Source organism: Rhinatrema bivittatum, chromosome 8 (genome assembly GCF_901001135.1).
Source record: "Rhinatrema bivittatum chromosome 8, aRhiBiv1.1, whole genome shotgun sequence".
Lineage (NCBI taxonomy): Eukaryota > Metazoa > Chordata > Amphibia > Gymnophiona > Rhinatrematidae > Rhinatrema > Rhinatrema bivittatum.
The window spans coordinates 199,944,140-199,964,449 of NC_042622.1; the positions used below are offsets into that span (position 1 = coordinate 199,944,140).

Sequence of the window (20,310 nt, forward strand, 5' to 3'; positions counted from 1 at the left end):
CTTTGGATTTCCTAATCCATCTGGCAAATATTTTAAATGTTGCTTCCCCCTTTCCTTTCTCCTGCAAAAACGTATGAATAGCTTGTATGATCTCCAGAAAGCTTGTTACTTTCAAATATCTTACAGGCATTCTGCAGAATTTAAGAACATAAGACTTTCCATACTGGGTCAGATGGGGATGTGGATGTAAAGCCTCTAAGAGGGCCAGGGAGAACAAATTCACCTCTTACCACAACCTTCACTGATGTCAAAGATTCCATGAGAAAACGTGGTACTATTAGAGTCTTATTTACCCCTTTCAGGTCTAAAACTGGCTGGAAAGTGCTCTCCTTTTTTGGAATGAAGTAGGCTAAGTACTTCTTACTCTTTCCTCCTGAGGGACCAGAATAATTGCTTGTAACAGAATCAACTTGTCTAAGTTTCCTGTACCTTCTTTCCTGCCTGGTGACGGCCAAAAAAATTCCTTTATAGGAAGATTTTGATTCTGATGCACAGCCTCCTAGAATGATAGAGGAACCACCAGACCACTGTAATGCTAGTCCACGCTTCATAGTAACCTGTAATCTGCCTCCTACTGGAGGTACTGAGGAGGGGCCCTTTAAACTGTCACTGACCAGAGGAGCCCTGTTCCTGGCAGTCTGGAAAATCTGATTCCTACCTGGTCTATACTGCCTTCCATTCCTAGGCCACTGCCTCATTGGCAATCAATCTCTTCTGGTAATCTCTGGCTTCTCGCCACTTACATTCTTGACCAGCTTCTCTATCTCAACAAATAAAAGCCTGCCCTTAAATGGGAGCTCACTTAGATCGGCCTTTGATGCTGAATATGCTATCCAGTTCTTTAACCAAGCATATGCCTTGCCATTACTTCTGTTACTGCACCCTTTCTAATCAGACTGTACAATATCTCTCTGCCAGGAAGGCTGCTACTGATTCCAAGAGGGCCAGATCAGAGCTATTTCCATGTGACTGTTGCACCAGTATCTGGCCCCACCTTGCTGTAACCACAGAAGTGCCCTAGCCACGTATCCCCCCACATATTGCTGCTGCAGGGCTAGTGAGAACTCCAAAGGACCTCAGAATGTCTCTACCTTCTTATGCTAGGGTCCTTTAATGCAATCTCCTCCTTCCACAAGTATAGCTTCTTGGATACTGCTGAGATTGCTGCATTCATCATAGGCAGCTGCAGCATTCTATCCTTATCCTGCTGATCTAACATCCAGCTTCTGCATAGTTCTACTTCTCAATCTTGATTCCATAACCACCCTTCCTATAACCATATCTGGAATAGCAGAGTGTACTGGAATGCCCTACCTGGCTTCCTAGTGCCTGGTTCCCCTAGGCTGATGCTCATTCAGGTTTAGTATCCGAGTGACCTTTGCTACTAAAGCCAGAGTTGTTCTACCCTGAACAGCTTCAGACCAGAATCATCCTGAGGGCCTTTGAGGTCTCTCTCTCCAATGAGTCTCTGAAGACTCCTTTTCCTCCTCTGAGGAAATCTTCTCTTTTTAGGCCTCTTCTCTGTTGGCAGTTTCAACCACTTTACTAGTGCTCTCCTCAGGGAATGACCTTCCTTTCATCTGGCAATAGGCCTTATGCATTACTAGGATGAATTCTGAAGAGAATTCCTCCTCCCCTTATACCGCCTCCTGGACCAGCTGCACTGCTACTGCTTCTGATGCTATCAAGTGCATCTGCTGAGTCTTCCTCCTCAAACACAGCTGGGAAAATGGAGGAGGGAAAGATGTGCTGCTCCCACACAGCTGGGCCCACCTGCCTCCTCCACAACAGCCCCCTTTCTCTAAGCCATTACAGTTTTTGCAAAACTCCGCACACCCTGCACTTTCCATACTTCTTGCCCTCTCCATACCTGCTTCCAGGGTAGTAGATGCTGTGTGCTCAGGCCGGGTCCCTGGGTAAAGGCCTCCTAATTCGGCCTCCCACTGTCATGACAAACTTTTTTTTCCCCCACTCACAGCTTCTGGATATCAGGGAATCCAGGAGATTGTCCCTCCTGATTGCTCTGGAGGAAGAGAAGGTCAGTTATCCCAACACTCCCTGATCCAGCCCTGGCTCCCCTGGGGGGGAGGGGGGGGAACCTCCTTAGTTAAGGTTGTTGTCCATGAGTCACTCCTGCTATCTTCCTGCTGCACCGCTCCTATCATTTGCTGGAAGCAGAGACTACGGATTACAGTCCTGCTGCACCAACATATATAGGAACATGACGTAAAAAAAAAATATGCAATGCATCTGCCAGTAATGACTGGTCTGGAAGGACAGAGGAAATCAAATTCCCCATAACTCAAAAAATCCAGTTGAACCAGGCAGAGGTGCTATCACATTTAAGCACAAATAAAGAACTGCAAATTCCAGGTGTATAAAAAAAAATTTTTTTTAAAGATGAACATGCACATACAATATACACACAGAGCTTTCGCTTCCAAGAAATTATTTTTCCACATTGTGCAAAAACATTCTAGATTAAATTATCCTAGCTAGGCTGACCTATATGTACTGTAATTCTTTGCAAGACCATTTATATAGAGGCAGATCTTACTCCCAATTTCATTGTCCAATTCAGTAAAGTTGCAAATATTTTTTTCAGATTACATTCCAGAAATATACCAAAAGTCATCCTGCTTTTGTCTTTTCTTATCACTTCAAAGTTATAAGTCTAGCTATACTATAACCCATAGTTAGGATTTCATTAATTTTGTTCTACATCTAAAGTAGAATTTTACCTACTCCAAGGAAAACAACGTAACAAAAGCATTTAAAACCTACCAGTGTCAACCTATTTCATAATTCAAAATAAAGGCTTCAGTGCGTCATTGTCAAAGCAGCTAATATGTTGCTGACCCTTCTTCTAAGTATAGTATTGTTTAAGAACTCCAGGAGCATGGATCACAAGTTTTCAAAATGTGTACAACATTCTTCACCCTCTTCATGCACTACCTCAGAATTCTGAAGCTTAAGAATCAAGAACTATACATGACTGAGGTTTATGTTCATGCATTAGTATGCCTTTTCTATGCTCAAACTTTCAAGCAGGTTTTGGACAGATTCTGCACAAAAATATACAAGCAAATTGATCCTTATCCAAAGCTAAACCAAGACCTGGCATGTAAAAGTCTCAAACTAAAAGCTTTCTTACCAACATGTCAGCAGCACAACCCAATAATCCAAAATTATGCAGCATGCCAAATTTGAAATTAGCTCTTTCCTGATCATTTAAGAACATAAGAAATTGCCATGCTGGGTCAGACCAAGGGTCCATCAAGCCCAGCATTCTGTTTCCAACAGAGGCCAAAACCAGGCCACAAGAACCTGGCAATTACCCAAATACTAAGAAGATCCCATGCTACTGATGCAATTAATAGCAGTGGCTATTCCCTAATTAAAATGGATTAATAGCCATTAATGGACTTCTCCTCCAAGAACTTATCCAAACCTTTTTTGAACCCAGCTACACTAACTGCACTAAGCACATCCTCTGGCAACAAATTCCAGAACTTTATTGTGCGTTGAGTGAAAAAGAATTTTCTCCGATTAGTCTTAAATGTGCTACTTGCTAACTTCATGGAATGCCCCCTAGTCCTTCAATTATTCGAAAGTGAAAAGAACCGAGTCACATCTACTCGTTCAAGACCTCTCATGATCTTAAAGACCTCTATCATATCCCCCCTCAGCCGTCTCTTCTCCAAGCTGAACAGCCCTAACCTCTTCAGCCTTTCCTCATAGGGAAGCTGTTCCATCCCCTTTATCATTTTGGTTGCCCTTCTCTGTACCTTCTCCATCGCAACTATATCTTTTTTGAGATGCAGCGACCAGAATTGTACACAGTATTCAAGGTGTGGTCTCATCATGGAGCGATATAGAGGCATTATGACATTCTGTTCTATTAACCATTCCCTTCCTAATAATTCCTAACATTCTATTTGCTTTTTTGGCTGCTGCAGCACACTGAGTTGACGATTTTAATGTATTATCCACTATGATGCCTAGATCTTTTTCCTGGATGGTAGCTCCTAATATGGAACCTAACATCGTATAACTACAGCAACGGCCCCTATATGCAACACCTTGCACTTGTCCACATTAAATTTCATCTGCCATTTGGATGCCCAATCTTCAAGTCTTGCAAGGTCCTCCTGCAATGTATCAGTCTGCTTGTGATTTAACTACTCTGAATAATTTTGTATCTGCAAATTTGATAACCTCACTCGTCTTATTCCTTTCCAGATCATTTATATATATATTGAAAAGCACCGGTCTAAGTACAGATCCCTGAGGTACTCCACTGTGAAAATTGACCATTTAATCCTACTCTGTTTCCTGACTTTTAACCAGCTTGTAATCCACGAAAGGACATCGCCTCCTATCACATGACTTTTTAGTTTTCGTAGAAGCCTCTCATGAGGGATTTTGTCAAACGCCATCTGAAAATCCAAATACACTACATCTACCGGTTCCCCTTTATCCACATGTTTATTAACCCCTTCAAAAAAAATGAAGCAGATGTGTTAGGCAAGACTTCCCTTGGGTAAATCCATGTTGACTATGTTCCATTAAATCATGTCTTTCTATATGCTTTACAATTTTGTTCTTGAGAATAGCTTCCACTATTTTTCCCGGCACTGAAGTCAGGCTCACTGGTCTACAGTTACCTGGATCGCCCCTGGAGCCTTTTTTAAATATTGGGGTTACATTGGCCACCCTCCAGCCTTCAGGTACAATGGATGATTTTAATGATAGGTTACAAATTTTAACTAATAGATCAGAAATTTCATTTTTGAGTTCCTTCAGAATCCTAGGATGCATACCATCCAGTCCAGGTGACTTGCTACTCTTTAGTTTGTCAATCTGGCCTACTACATCTTCCAGGTTCACAGTGATTTCGTTCAGTTCGTCTGACTCATCACCCCTGAAAACCATCTCCGGAACTGGTATCTCCCCAACATCCTCATTAGTAAACACGGAGGCAAAGAATTCATTTAGTCTTTCTGCAATGGCCTTATCTTCCTTAAGAGCCCCTTTAACCCCTCTGTCATCTAATGGTCCAACCGACTCCCTCACAGGTTTCTTGCTTTGGATATATTTTAAAAAGTTTTTATTATGAGTTTTTGCCTCTATGGCCAATTTCATTTCAAATTCTCTCTTCGCCTGTCTTATCAATGTTTTACACTTAGCTTGACAATGCTTATGTTTTATCCTATTTTCTTCAGATGGATCCTTCTTCCAATTTCATTTCCTTGAGGGTCAAACAGGTGCCAGAGACAGTGGATACATCTACATTCTTTTCACCCCCAGGTGTAAGGGAGCTATGTCCCAAGACAAACCACTAGGAAATATTAGTGTTACATTTATTTAATAACTGAAAATCAAATTAATCTTTTTGTGACAAAGTGAGAGACATTTCAAATAGGGGTGGGGAGAAACTCCCCGGCACATCTGCCCTGTTGCCTCCTAAGGCTACGATTGTTCCTGATTTCTTTATTCCTCTGTTCTGGGGGTTTTTTTGTTTCAAACTATAAAAAAAACACTCCCCCAGACACATAAGGGAGAAAGGATGACAAACAAGCAGTACAAAGGAGGAACAGGAGTAAAATACAGTGCCTTGCAGAAGTGTTCAAACCCTTCCCAAAAAAAGTCTTTTGAAAATTTTGAAAATTTTACTTTCATTATTTTTCTGCATTTTTTTGTAAAATAAAACTAAAAACTAAGATGCTGTTTGCATAAATATTCAACTCCTTCAGAATAGTACTTGGGAGAACCTTTTGCTGCAACAACTTTAAATCTGCGGTGTAAGTTTCTACCAGCTTTGCATACTGTTTGGGAGCGATTTTTGCCTATTCTTCCTGGCAGATTTGCTGTAGATTGCAATTTTCAAATAGAGCCACAGATTAGACTAGATTGAGATTTGGACTTTGGTCTTTGTAGTTCAGCCACTCCTGTGTTGCTTTGGCCTTGAGCTTGGGATTATTGTCATGCTGAAAAGGCGAGCTGTCTCACGAGTTTTAGTTTTTTTTTTTAGCAGACCCAAGCAGGTTATCTTGCAATATCTCCCTGTATATTGCACCATCCATCAGTCCTTCAATTTTAAGATGCCAAGACTCCACTGAAGAAAAGCATCCCCACAACATGCTGTTGGGATGCTGATTGCTGAGGAACGGGCAGTGTTAGTTTTGTGCCACAAATAGCATTTTGAATTTTGGCCATTGTGTCTCCTCTGACCATAAAACCTTATCCCACACTTTAGCTGGGTCACTATGATGCTTTCTGGCAAACTCCACACATGCTTTGATGTGGTTTTTCTTAATGGCTTCTTTCTAGCCATCCTCCCATGCAGGCTAGTTGTATGCAGAGCGCTGGAAATAACTGACTAGTGCACCTCCACTCCAGTCTCAGCCACTGAACTCTACAGCTCCTTCAAAGTGATCGTTGGCCTCTGTGGCTTTCATCACAAGTTTTCTTGCTCTGTGCCAAGTTTTAAGGGACGGCCTCATCTAGGCAGTCTGGGTGGTATGATATAGCTTCCATTTCCTCACAAGCACTTTATTTTCAGCCTTTTCCTATTTTGTGCATGTCTAAAATGGCTTTTGGTTTCCTTAGCATACTCTTTAGTCTTTAGATTCACAGCTTATCTTCAGATTTACAGTTTGGTCAATGGTACTGGAATTAGGGGGTCTTTTATCCAGAAAAGCTGGCCTTAAGGTAGGGGCCAACTGTAAGTCACTTGTTAGAGCAATCTCATTCATGTGTAAACAGAGCTTCCATAGCTTAGCTTAAAACGTATGCAAGCATTTTTCAATTAATTTTATTTTACAAAACATGCAGAGAAATAATAGTGACTGAAGATTTACTATAAGAGCATATTGGTTTGCAACAAACATATTGTATAGAGCAATCTGTCATTTGAAATCCACCCAAATCTGTTTTTAGGGGGTTGAATACTTTTACAACTCACTGATTATACTGTCTAATTTGGGGCAAGATCCATTAGCTGCCACTGTTTTCCTGGGCAGACTCTGTACTGCTTACATCCAGTCTTTAGACTCTTGTGAAGTGCAAATGGCCAGGGAGCCTCTGCAAATCTCATCCTAGTCCTGGGGGAATTCTGTGTTTCTGCAGTATTCTCCCTTCCCGCAGATTTCCTCCCTCGCCTCACAGAATCCACTGCAGCTGAATGCTTCTCCCTTCCGAATGCTTTGCCAGAAGAGGAAGGAAAACCAGAAGCATCACAGCACGAGCAAGGTTCTCCATCGCAGGCGAGGATCCCACATAGAGCATAGACTTCTAAGAAATCTAAAAATAAAAAGTTATGGGATAGGTGGTGATGTCCTTTTGTGGACTGCAAATTCATTAGACAGGAAACAGAGTAGGATTAAATGGTCAGTTTTCACAGTGGAAAAAGGTAAACAGTGGAGTGCCTCAGGGATCTGTACTTGGACCGGTGCTTTAATATATTTATAAATGATCTGGAAAGGAGTATGACAAGTGAGGTAATCAAATTTACAGACGACAAAAGATTATGCAGAGTAGTTAAGTCTCAAGTGGATTGTGATGAATTGCAGGAGGACCTTGTGAGACTGGAAAATTGACTTACAAATGGCACATGAAATTTAATGCGGATAAGTGCAAAGAGATGCATATAGGGAAAAATAACCCTTGCTATAGTTACACAATGTTAGGTTCTATCTTGGGAGTTACTACCCAGGAAAGATATCTAGGCATCATAGTGGATAATATATTGAAATAGTCAGCCCAGTGTGCTGTGGCGATCAAAAAAGCAAACAGAATGAGGAGGAGTGACGTCACCGATGGTGGAGGCAGCTTAACTGCGGAGCTCCCCACAACACTCTGCGAATCTGCCTGCATCTAAACATCTACAATTAATCTTAGCCACAGATAGCAAAACATGAAATAAGCATGACAACCAAGCAAAAGTCTGTTGTCTTCCGCCAATTTTCCTATGCAAAGAGGCGGCCATGGATGGTGGATATAGAAGCATGGATAGGTCTGAAGGCCTAGATGCAGGCCCCAACTTATCCGAAGATACCGGTTCAACCAACCACAGATATGCCATCAAGAGATTAATTTCACGACAGGCTCTGTGAGCTACGCCAACACAAACAATAAAAAAGAAAGCATAGTGGAAATCAAAGAAGAAATAGCGCTGATGGGACAGAGTAGACGAAATGGACACTCGCCTCTGCCAGGAGGCATTAAGCAAAACAACTGTACTAAACTTCAGGAAGATAATGCTGCTTTAAAAGAAAAAACTAGCCAACTGAGAAAATCTGACCAGGCGAAACAATTTGAGATTTCGTGGTTTTGCAGAAATGCCAGAAAATAAGAAATATGGCAAGAGATAGTGGTAAGATTTTGTCAGCATTTACTTAGTACTACAAGCTCCGACTCAGAAGTAGTGTTGCCAAATGTGAAACTTGATCGAGCCCACCGTGCAATAGGTCCGGTTATAGCGAATTGTCCGAGGAACATAGTCGTATGCTTTCACGACTACTGCATGAAGGAAAAAATTGCACAGGCAGCCCGACAGCACCCTAAAGTGGTCCTGGGAAGACCAGGAAATATCTTTGCAGATCTATCCAAAGTGACACTCCAGAGTCACCAGAACTGAAGGATATTACTAGCCTTCTGCGCAAGGAGAGCATTGAATACCATTGGCTACATCCCTTTGGCTTAATGCTTAGTGTGGATGGAGTTACATCTAAAATCCACTCTTACAATGAGGCGGCAGCCATCTTGCAACCCCTTGGTTTTCTCCCTATGGAGCAACCTACAACAGCAGGATAGAGCTAGAGCTCTCAAAAGCACATACCTTTTCCGACACGCTGCCATGTTGGGTAACAATAGGCAGCGCAGACAGCCTGGAAGCTCACCTTTGCATAAGAACAGTACATGACTCATCACAAGTAACAGAGATGCCTCGACTTTGAATGGACTCATTTCAATAATGACTGAGTCCCACTAAACTATCATTGCAAGTAACATCATGTATCTGGCTAAGAACTTTTATACTCATGGAGTCATCTAAGGATGTCTTGTATCTGCCTATGTATAGGTTTAACAGTTCTAAATAGTAAAGGCATTCTTTTCAGGGTTAGAATTTTGCGTTCAATTGCCGAGTGGAGAGGGGACCTTCCCCCAGAGAGTGGCAGTACTTCCTCCCACGATATGGTGGGGAGGCCTGCATGGAGGTAACTGCAGACCTAAGGGATGCATGGGCTGGGGAGGGTGAAGAGGGTGGGAGTGGGTTGGAGAGACCCCAGATACTTTCACTTCAAAGGGACATATAACCTTAGACACCAGTTTTGCCTCGGGTACAAAAACTTAGATTGTAAGCCCTCTGGGGATAGGGAAATACCTAAAGTACCTGAATGTAAACAGATGTGATATCCCAGATTGAATGTCTGTATATATATATAAAAATAAATAAATATCTAGAACATTGTGGCAGAGGGGTTGTAACATTTAATTTGGGGGAGGATGACTTGCTGAGAGTTCTCTCAGAGCCTGATTTTTTGTGATATTATCTTAAGAACTCCCGATGGCTACATTTCGCTTATCTCAATGTGAAAGGCCTAAACTCCCCATATAAGCGATATATGTTATTCAGGGAGCTGGAAAGACATCGGGTAGATACAGCGTTTGTGCAAGAGACGCACCTTAAAGCCCGCTATGAGCGCTTAATGCATCATATGCATTTCCCACAGGCTTATTTCTCACCCTGGACAAAGGCTCTAAAGTACACTGGGGTCTGTATCCTTTTCTCCCAAAATTTATTTGATCTTAAAAATATTATCAAAGACCCAAAGGGCAGATACCTTGTATTGCAAATACTAGTAAATGTGACTCTACACACTCTGGTTAACCTTTATGCACCTAAAAAAGGGGTCAGGGACTTTTTATACAGGAATTAAGTTCTACACTACTGCAAGGTGAAGTGGGAAGTCCGATTGTGGGTGGGGATTTTAATATTGCGAGAATACCAACTCTGGATACCTCAAGCTGCGGGGTAGCAACATTATTTGCCATTCATAGGGTACATCTTAAAACCTTTATGGAAGAATGGAACTTAATTGACGTATAGAGATTTAGTTACCCAATGTCGTGTTCCTATATCTACTATTCAAACGTACATGATAATTATTCAAGAATTGATTACTTCCTGATAGACAAGCGACTTAGCACCAATGTAACGAGTGCTGGTATAGACACAATAGTTTGGTCAGATCACACTCCCATCTGGGTAAATCTCTCCTTTGCTAGCTCAGACCCAGGCCTCAAATTGTGGCGACTCAATGAGTCACTACTCCTAGACCATGACTTTTGTAAATCATTCCAAAATGAAATCCATAAATACCTCACCATTAATGATAACTGAGAGACTTCTCCTGTAGCACTGTGGGTTAGTTTTAAAGCTTATGCCAGAGGGCTGCCTATCTCCAGAGCGTCATACTGAAAAAGTGGAAGAACAAATTGTGAAGAGTACAGACTAGATAGCGTTCTATCTCAGGCGAGGGAAGAGTTAAAAAGATTAGAGGTAGAAGCGCTCTCCCACTCCTTAAAACTGGCCAAACAAGAATACTTTGAATAAGGGAATAAGGCTGGGAAACTGCTCAAAATGTATTTATTTATTTTTAAATTTTTATATACCGATGTTCCTGTAAAGAATACATATCGCACCGGTTTACAAGGAACTGAACAGTCGCCTCCAGGGCGGAAATACATTAAAACAGTCACCTCAAGGCAGAATACATTAACACAAGTGTACAGGAAAACTATTAAAGAGAACTTTCATAAACTCAATTAAATGTAACTGGGAACCATAAATCAGGAACATATGTACAGAGGTAGGTATATCGTCTGTCGCTTCACCAGATTTTAGCTCTCAGGGAAAGCTTGAGTGAATAGCCAAGTCTTTAGCTTCTTTTTGAATGTCGGAAGGCATGGTTCTTGGCGGAGGTCCGGTGGGAGCAGGTTCCAAAGATGGGGACCTGCAGTAGACAGAGCTGGTTTCCTCAATGAGGTTTTTGTTGGCTGGGTGTGAAGCATGTTCTGGTATGCACTTCTGATTGGTCTATTGGAGATGTGTTGCTGTAGTTGGAAGGATAGGTTGAGGGGGGAGATGTTGTGAAGAGCCTTGTGAATTATCATGAGGGATTTAAATTGTATCCTAAATTTTATAGGTAGCCAGTGAAGATTTTGGAGGATAGGGGTGATGTGATCTCATTTTTTGGTGTTAGTGAGAATTCTGGCCGTCGCGTTCTGGACCATCTGAAGTGGTTTGATGGTGTTGGCTGGCAGGCCCAGGAGGAGTGAGTTGCAATAGTCCAGTTTAGGGAGGATGATAGATTGTAGTACCAAGCGGAAGTCTCGGAAGTGTAGAAGAGGTTTTAATTTTTTTAAGACTTGCAATTTGAAGAAGCAGTCTTTGGTAGTATTGTTTATGAACTTGGTGAAGTTGAGTTGGTTGTCCAGAAGTACACCAAGATCTCTTACTTGTGGCGTGTGGTCGATTGATGTGAAGGAGAGTTGGGTGGAACTAGTTGGGTTGAATAGAGAGCACTTGTCTGGAGCTATTATGAGGATTTCAGTTTTGCTAGTATTTAGCACGAGGTTGAGGCTTGTTAGCTTGTTTTTGATTGCCAAAAGGCAGCTTTTCCAGTAAGACCACGTTTTGTGGAGGGATTCCATTATCGGGATGAGGATCTGAATGTCATCTGCGTATAGGAAGTGTATTAGCTTGAGGTTAGATAGTAGATGGCAGAGTGGAAGGAGATAAATATTGAATAGTGTAGGTGAAAGGGATGATCCTTGAGGTACCCCCAGCTTTGATATGATAGGGAGTGATTCTTTGTTGTTAATCCTAACCTTGTATTGCCTGTTTTCAAGGAAAGATTTGAACCAGTTGAGTGCTGAACCTGTTATACCAATATCTGCTAGACGCTGAATGAGGCAGGAATGGTTCACAGTGTCGAACGCTGAGGAGAGGTCCAGTAAGACGAGAAGGAAAGGTTGACCATTTGTAGTGCTCAAAATTAAAGATGAGCAAGGGAATCTCCTGTTTAATCCACCTGAATTTTGTGGCAGGTTTCTACAGTTTTATGAGGTGCTGTATATAGTGCCAACACCAGTATTCCATCCAGTAACAGAGGACTTTTTCCAAAACTTGGATCTTCCTTTGCCATCAGCCAATATGATGGAAGACCTTGACAAAAATCTCAACACATGAGATCTTGTTAGCTATTAAGTATCTCCGAGCTGTCAAGGCACCTGGCCCAGATGGGCTGACAACCAAGTTTTATAAACACAGTTTGCCCCATATCTAGTAACAGTACTACAAAACAATTACAACTACCTGAGGGATGGAGGCTCTCTGCTGCCAAACTAATATTGCAGGTATAACTGATTGCTAAACCTGGAGGGATCCTAAACTGTAGGTCTTATAGGCCCATCTCGTTAATGTCGATCTAAAAATCCTGGCAAAAATATTGGCCACTAGGCTTAATCATATTGCTAAAAAAAAGCACACATCAAGATCAAGTGGGGTTTATCCCAGGGCGGATGGTGGGCGATAATGTTAGAAAGTTTGTGAATATTATGTGGATGGTACACTAAGAACCAATCCCTGCCCTCTTCCTAGCCATTGATGCTGAAAAAGCCTTCGATTTGGTCCATTGGCGCTTTTTATTTGCAGTTTGGGATTCAGTCCCAACTTCACATCGTGAATTGATAAGTAACAGAGTTTTCATAGAGCTTGTGTCCATGTGAATGGGGGATACCCTAACAAGTTTCAAGTCTGTAGAGGCACCTGATAGGGATGCCAGTTGTCCCCCCTCCTGTTTGCCCTTTTTTAGAACCACTCGCCATAAAATTCCCAAATGTTGTGGGAATAAAAGTAGGCAACCAGATGCTTAAATTATCATTATTCGCTGATGACATTTTCACTGTCAGTGATCCCTATCTATCCCTAATCACGATTGAAAATCATCTAGGCAATTTTAGCAAAGTGACTGGCTTCAAAATAAATTGGGAAAAATCTGAAATATTAAATCTCTTGTGAGCCAGAGACTATGAATTTCCTGCGATCCCACCATCCATTTAGATGGGCCAAACATAAAATTAAATATCTGGGAATCTATATGGGGCAACACCCTAATACAAGTTGAATTGCACACCCTTAGAGCGGAATATTTGGCGAGACTTGGAGAAATGGGAACATTTATCCCTCTCTTGGTTGGGTGGTGTGGCCTTGATCAAAATTAATGTCCTACCAGGCTTACTTTACCTCTTCCAGACATTGCCGGTCCATGTGTCTACTAATTTGCTTAAAAGATGGCAGAGAAGAATTTTCAGCTTCATTTGGAAGCGACATCCCCCATAGAATTCGAAGATCTGTGATGTATGCTTCGAAACCTGATGGGGGACTTGGGAGTCCCTAACATCGAGTGGTGGTATGCTACTGCCCAGCTCCACCAAGCAATTGACTGGCATAATTCCAGCTCACCAAAACTATGGGTTATGCTTGAGCAAACATGGGCAGCACCTATGCCTCTGGGTGCATATCTATGGCAGCCCGCTAAAACATGGCGCATGAGCTTAAAACTATTTCCGACAACACATCTGACTTTAAATGTGTGGAAGCGATGGAGCTCTAAATTGGTTGGGTCCCGAGAGTACTTTCTATCACACCTATTCCACAATACATTTTTTATACCATGCATACTGCTCTCAGCCTTCAAAATTTGGAAGGCAAAGGGTATATACAGAATGGGACAGATCGGGGGGGGGGGGGGGGGGGGATATCTGCTCAAATGAAAGTGCACTATGTTCAAGGTATGAGATTCCCTCTACTGAGTTTATCGCATTTCAACAATTAATCTCCTTCCTCTTTCATGTAAAAGCCCACTCCCAATTAAAGCTGGAAGCATCCCTATTTGAAGGGTTCTGCTCCCGGGGAGGTAAATTTAAAAAAGGTCTCATCTCAAAGATATAAATTATTTAATATTAGAGAACAGGAGAAACCAAGCATATACTATCATGGGAGCATGATCTGGAGATAAACTACTCTAGAAAAATGGGTTGAAGTTATATTGCGTGTTCGTAAGGTATCCATCTCAACCTTAATAGAAAATTGTTATAATATTTTGCTGGTATTACACACCTGAGCGGCTTCACAAAATGTACCCCAATACAAGTGATCTCTATTAGAGGGGTGTGGTACAGTTGGGACATTCATGCATATTTGGTGGGTGTGTGTCACAATCCAAGAAACATGGAAACGAACTGAGGCCTTCGTCATTGCTTTATTGCATTCCCGCTTTGTATTACAAGCAAGAATAGCCTTGCTACACATACCCGTTCCAGAGCCGTCTTTAGAGCAGAACATGCTGATCCAGCAAATCTGCATTCCTGCTAGACTAGAGATTGCCACCTGTTGGAGACGTCCATCAGCATCAACAGCCAATAAAATCCTCACCCAACTGGACAGAGTTTGCACACTGAGTAAACTCTCAGCAATTAATGGAACAAAATGCAGAAGTATCACTCCATCTGGACTCCCTACCTTCTTGGGGAACCCAATGTCTCCATATAACTATTTCTAGTTTGATATCTACTAAACTGATGTGATAAGAAACTGACTCTTGGCTTTAGCTGTCTTCCCAAGCATCTGGCCGTAGCTCTCCTGGTAGTGTTGGTGAATATGTGAAAATCTGGATACACCTGGGGTGGGGGGGGGATCTTAACGTATATGTTAAAATGACCTGGTTTCGTATTGCTGGATTGTTTTCATGATTTACTGTATTGATATTTTGAAACCAATAAGGAAATATTAAAAACAACCCACAAACAATGTTAGGCATTATTAGGAAGGGAATAGAAAATAAAACAGAGGATGTCATAATGCCTCTATCGCTCCATTGTGAAACCGCACCTTGAATACTGCGTGCAATTCTGGTCACCGCATCACAACAAGGATATCTATGCACTGCAGAAAATGCAGAGAAGGGAGACCAAAATGATATGGGGCATGGAACAGCTGCTCTATGAGGATAGGCTAAAAAAGTTAGGGCTGTTCAATTTGGAGAAGAGACATGAGGGAGGAATATGATAGAAGTATACAAAATCATGAAAGGACTTTAACAAGTTAATGTAAATCTATTATTTACTCTCAGATAATAGAAGGACCAGGGGGCACTCCATGAAGTTAGCAAGTAGCTCATTTAATACAAATAGAAGAAAATTCTTTTACTCAGCACATAGTTAAACTGAATTCATTGCTGGGGATATGATTTCAGCAGTTAGTGTTACTGGGCTAAAAAAGGTTTGGATAAGTTCCTGGAGGTTAAATCCATAAACTGCTATTATGCTATTTAATAAGCAATAGTAGAGACCCTGGGAGTGGTCCTTGCCTTCCTTCAGGGCTGGCTCCCCTAGCTTATAAGGAAAGCTGAGGGCACTGGTGGAAGCAAGGGGCTCTGCTTTCTGAATAGGACAAAATGCTTTGTGCAAGAGCACCAGAAACTGAGGAAATATCCAGAAGCACCATGAATTATTCTCCTTTTGGGCAATGGGCCTCCTCCTCTGGGGCTTTGGGAATCTACCTGCCTGGGCTTCCTCTTCTCTGAGCTGGTAGGAGTTTACTGGCATTTGTGAGCAGGTTCTAGGGCCCCTCCCTTTGTACCACTTGGTAAGGGTATGCCTCGATACTCCCTGTGTCAGCAGCCCAGGATTGCGGTCACACTCTGGGCAAAAGAAGCTTGCGACACTGCAAGCATTTGACTCCACAAGCAGCACATCTACAACCTCACATGTTGCTGGTGTGTGTGGTGGGGGGGGGGGGGAGGCACTCCATGTCACTGCAGTCACCCTCACTCGTTCTTTTCTCTACTCCCCCCCCCCCCCCCCCCCCGAGAGACCACCCTCCTAGCCTGCCCAACACTTACCACTTCCACAGAGGTTGGTTTCTCAAGGCTGCACTGATACCTATAGCTTGGCTCCTCCTTTGAAACACAGGAGAGAAGAAGGAGCAGGGTAGTAGGAAGGAGGAGGATGCTAGAGCAACTGCTGATGTAGAGAACAGATTTCAAAAACAAGCTAAGCTAGGGCTTTAAGTCACTGTCTAGAGCCGGTCTACCTGTCTCCTCAGAGAACTGGGATCCAAGATCGCAGGAAGCTCAACCAAGTAAAATAGTTTTTAAACCCTGGGAGGCAGTCTTCTACTGTAAAAAAATCAGCTCTACAGAGCTGTTGCTCCAGAAGTAATGGTCTTTTCAGGTTTACCAGACTAGGTAAACCCAGGTTCTGGGAGAGACTTCTTCTGTCCACAACTGCCAGAGACAGACACTACAGGCATCTGTCTCAGGATTTGCCTCTCCCTTTACACATAGGAGTGACATCATGGGAGTGAAAATACAGAAGTCCCCTGTCTCCAGAAACTGGAGTGGAAATATCACATTAGTAAAGACTCATCTGGCATGAGAAGAAATATACTGTTTTGCAACTATTTGTAAACTATGTGCTTCAGGAGCTAAAGTACTCATTGGTGCCATGGATAGCTCAGGGCAGTGCATTTCTGATACCTGATCAGTATAAGTTCTACTAAGATGCAGCATCAGTATTATTCCCAAGTTACAGCTCAGTCAGTCAAGGTACTAAACATGAACAGAATCCCAAAGAAGTTGCAAGATAATTCAAATACATACCTCTGAGTTCTCATTTCTATGCATTAAGTCATTTCTCATATTACTCCACTAGCCTTTATTTTGGAAACTACGTTGACACCTCTATCAAGAAGTCAATCCATTTTTGCTGATGGGCAAAACACTGAGGATCAAAGAGCTGAATACAAAATAACTCCTTGTACAGTAGAAAAGGAAATTAGGCGTTTGGATATTTTAACCAGGGTTGTATCCCTTTATGCATTTATTTCACAGACATGTGTCAGGTTTTTATATATATTGTTTTAAGTCATTTGCATGCTTATAAAAATTAAATACTATCACTGGACATTGGCAACTTCAAACTGCTTCACAAGTAAACTAGAAACTGAATATACTGACAAAACGTAAAAGTATTTACCCTTTTTTGTGATGTTTCCAATATTTATAAAATGCTCTAATCTTACAGGCTTCACATTTTGTTCTTCGGTATTACTCCATTTTCATTTATTATATCTCAAAATCTTAAAAAGTTTAACTGATTCAAATATATGATTGAAACAGATTATGAGATCACTGGGTGTTCTAGAATCTGATGGCTGGCAACCAATGCAACATCACTAACCAGCACACTGCAAACACTTTGCACTCCATGGGAAAAATTCTCACTACCACTATCATAGATGTGAGGTTTTGCTCAAATCTAAGCACCAGATCAAATTCAGGCCAGCCAGACAAGCTCAGGCCTAGACGGGCCCCTGAAATTTATGTGCATAGCAGAAAAACAAGGTCTTCCCCTCCTCTATGTTCCACTTGTCACTCAGCTCTTTCATGCATTACACTTTCCCAAATCTCATTCCTTCCACCTTCTCTCATCTATCTTTCCCACCCTTCCAGCTCTTCCTCCTTGCATCCCCATGAATATTACAAGTTACCAGCTCCCAACCTCTCCCTTCAAAAAGGAGAAAAAAAAAAGTCAAAAACAGGACTGATCAAATGGTCTTGTAAACATCAGGTGTAGAAAATAAATGAATCAGAACTGAACAAGACCACTTGTTCATTATACACAATTTATACTGTATGTAAAAGATTAGATTTCTTTTTTAATTGAAAGTCTGTTCTCTCCACTTGCTTGTCTCTTTAGTTTCCATTTAACTATCATGTTACTTCTCTTCATCACCATCACATGTGCTTTACACCTCCATTTCCTACTCCTGTGCACAAAAATGTAAAATTCTACAACTTTATATTGGTCAAAATAAATTTACATGACAGTCTTTAAGTAATTACATTTTAAATTAATACAGAAAACAGTTATTAGAGATGCAGAATTTTAAATATTTTGAGCAGAGTTTCCCTTCCACTCGCTGTACCTACTCCCCTGGCCACTTTGCACTCTCAGGCCCCAACTCCACCACCTCTAGGCTCAACCCCTTCCACTCTATTGCCAGTCCCAGAGTTTGACCCAGTTCTCAGTACAGCCCCTCACACAGGCTCCCTCTAATACACACACACCCTCATACAGGGCCCTCTCTCTTGCATACATACCCACACAAGCTCCCTCTCTCTCTCTCACACATACACCCTCACACAGGCTACCTATGTCTCTTTTTCACACCCCTTCACACAGGCTCTGCCTTACACATACACAACCCTTTCACACAGGCTAGCACCCTCAATTCTTAAAAAGATTAAACCCGCATCCCACCCAACAGACTCCATCCCCACTAAAGCCCTCCTAACTATTCCAAACACCATCACCAAACCGCTTGCTGACATCATTAATTGCTCCCTCTCCTCAGGCATAGTACCAGACGCACTCAAGCATGCAGTGGTCAAACCCCTGCTCAAAAAACCTTCATTGGACCCCAATGACCCATCCAATTTCCGTCCTATTTCAAACCTCCCATTTATCTCCAAAATCATGGAAAAGGTTGTCAACTCCCAACTCATGGACTACCTTGAAATCAACAATATACTTCATCCTTCACAATTTGGCTTTCGCAAGAACTTCCACCGCAGAAACCCTTCTACTCACCCTCACTGACCACCTCCTCAGAGGCATGGACCAAGGGCACTGCTACATTATTGCCCTCCTCGACATTTCCTCTGCGTTCAATACAATAAGCCACAAACACCTCCTCGCCCATCTATCGGACCATAGGCATCTCAGATTCAGCTCTCCAGTGGTTCACATCCTACCTGTCCAACAGATAATTTTCAATCAAAATAGGCAAAGCTGAATCCAGTCACTACGCCCTATCCCAAGGAGTTCCTCAAGGTTCCTCCCTCTCATCTACCTTATTCAATATTTAACTCACACCCCTCTGCCAGCTTCTTTCCAACCTTGGTCTCAAATTCTACCTATATGCCAATGACGTCCAAACCATCATACCCATTCATGAATCTATCTCCGAATCCCTAAAATTCTGGGAGAAATACCTTGCTTCCATCAATACTCTTCTTACAAAATCTCCAACTTGCCTTAACCACCACAAAGACAGAACTGCTTTTCATATCCCAACACCAAAGCCCCAAACCTTCCCTTACAAACGACCCGTCATATAGCTCTATCTCCGCTCAGCACCATGTACGAGACCTTGGTGTCCTGATCGACCAGCAACTGAACCTAAAAAAAATACATCAATGCAATTCTCAAGGAAGGTTTCTTTAAGCTCAAAGTCATGAAAAAAACTAAAACCCTTACTCCATACCCATGATTTCCGTACCATCATTCAGGCCCTCATCCAAAATGGACTACTGCAACTCCCTACTCCTAGGTCTCCCCTACTCCACTTTAAAACAGCTTCAAATGCTCCAGAACGTGATAGAGAGGACCATCACAAATGCCCGAAAATCTGATCACATCACCCCCATCCTGAAAGACCTTCATTGGCTCCCAATCCCCTCACGTATCCTCTTTAAAACCCTCACTATCATTCACAAATCCATCTACAGACATAACTCCAACTGGCTTGATGAGCCGTTCCACCTCACAATCTCTAACCGCCCCACCAGAGCAACCAAAGGAACCCTCCACGTATCATCCATCCCTCAAGGACACCTCACCTCTACGAGGGACCGTACATTCTCCATTGCTGGTCCTACCCGCTGGAACTCTCTACCAACAAACCTCTGACTTGAGCCCTGTACCTTCAAATTTAAAAATAAATTAAAGACCTGGCTCTTCAAACAGGCCTACCCTGATTAGATCCCCTAATCCTTCAACCTTTTGTTGACGCAGTACCTATTCTGAACCCATGTACAAAGGCTTGTATAAAGTTATGTTTCATTGTTTACTTGTAATCTAATCTTGTTTGCCATTTTCCAGCTAATTTCTCTTCATTGTTCTATGTAGCCCCATCCCCTGTACCTGTTTGATGTAATTTCCACCCCAGTTCAGATGTAAACCAGTATGATGTACCTACTAATACCAGTATAGAACGTTTTGAAATAAATGCACACGAGCTCCCAATCTCACACATACACACTCCTTCACAATCTCTTCATATAGGCTCCCTCTCTCTGAAACACACACTCAAGCATCCCCCTCCCCCGCTTTCACACACACACTCTCTCTCTCTCTCTCACCGGGGCCTTTATCTTCGCCATGAGCGGAGCA

At 42.2% G+C, this 20,310-nt stretch overlaps 1 protein-coding gene across 7 annotated transcripts in view; it reads right to left on the minus strand.

Annotated features, from left to right (window-relative positions):
- The window catches only part of PAFAH1B1 (platelet activating factor acetylhydrolase 1b regulatory subunit 1), a 253,167-nt gene that overhangs the window by 179,393 nt on the left and 53,464 nt on the right, over positions 1 to 20,310 (minus strand). Inside the window, exon 1 of one of the 7 annotated variants that reach the window (XM_029612507.1) lies at positions 17,110 to 17,165. The exons of the other annotated variants lie outside the window; for them this stretch is intronic. The gene's annotated coding sequence lies outside the window, so the exon portion shown is untranslated. Of the gene's footprint in view, positions 1 to 17,109; positions 17,166 to 20,310 lie in introns of those variants that run through there. 7 annotated transcript variants of the gene reach the window in all.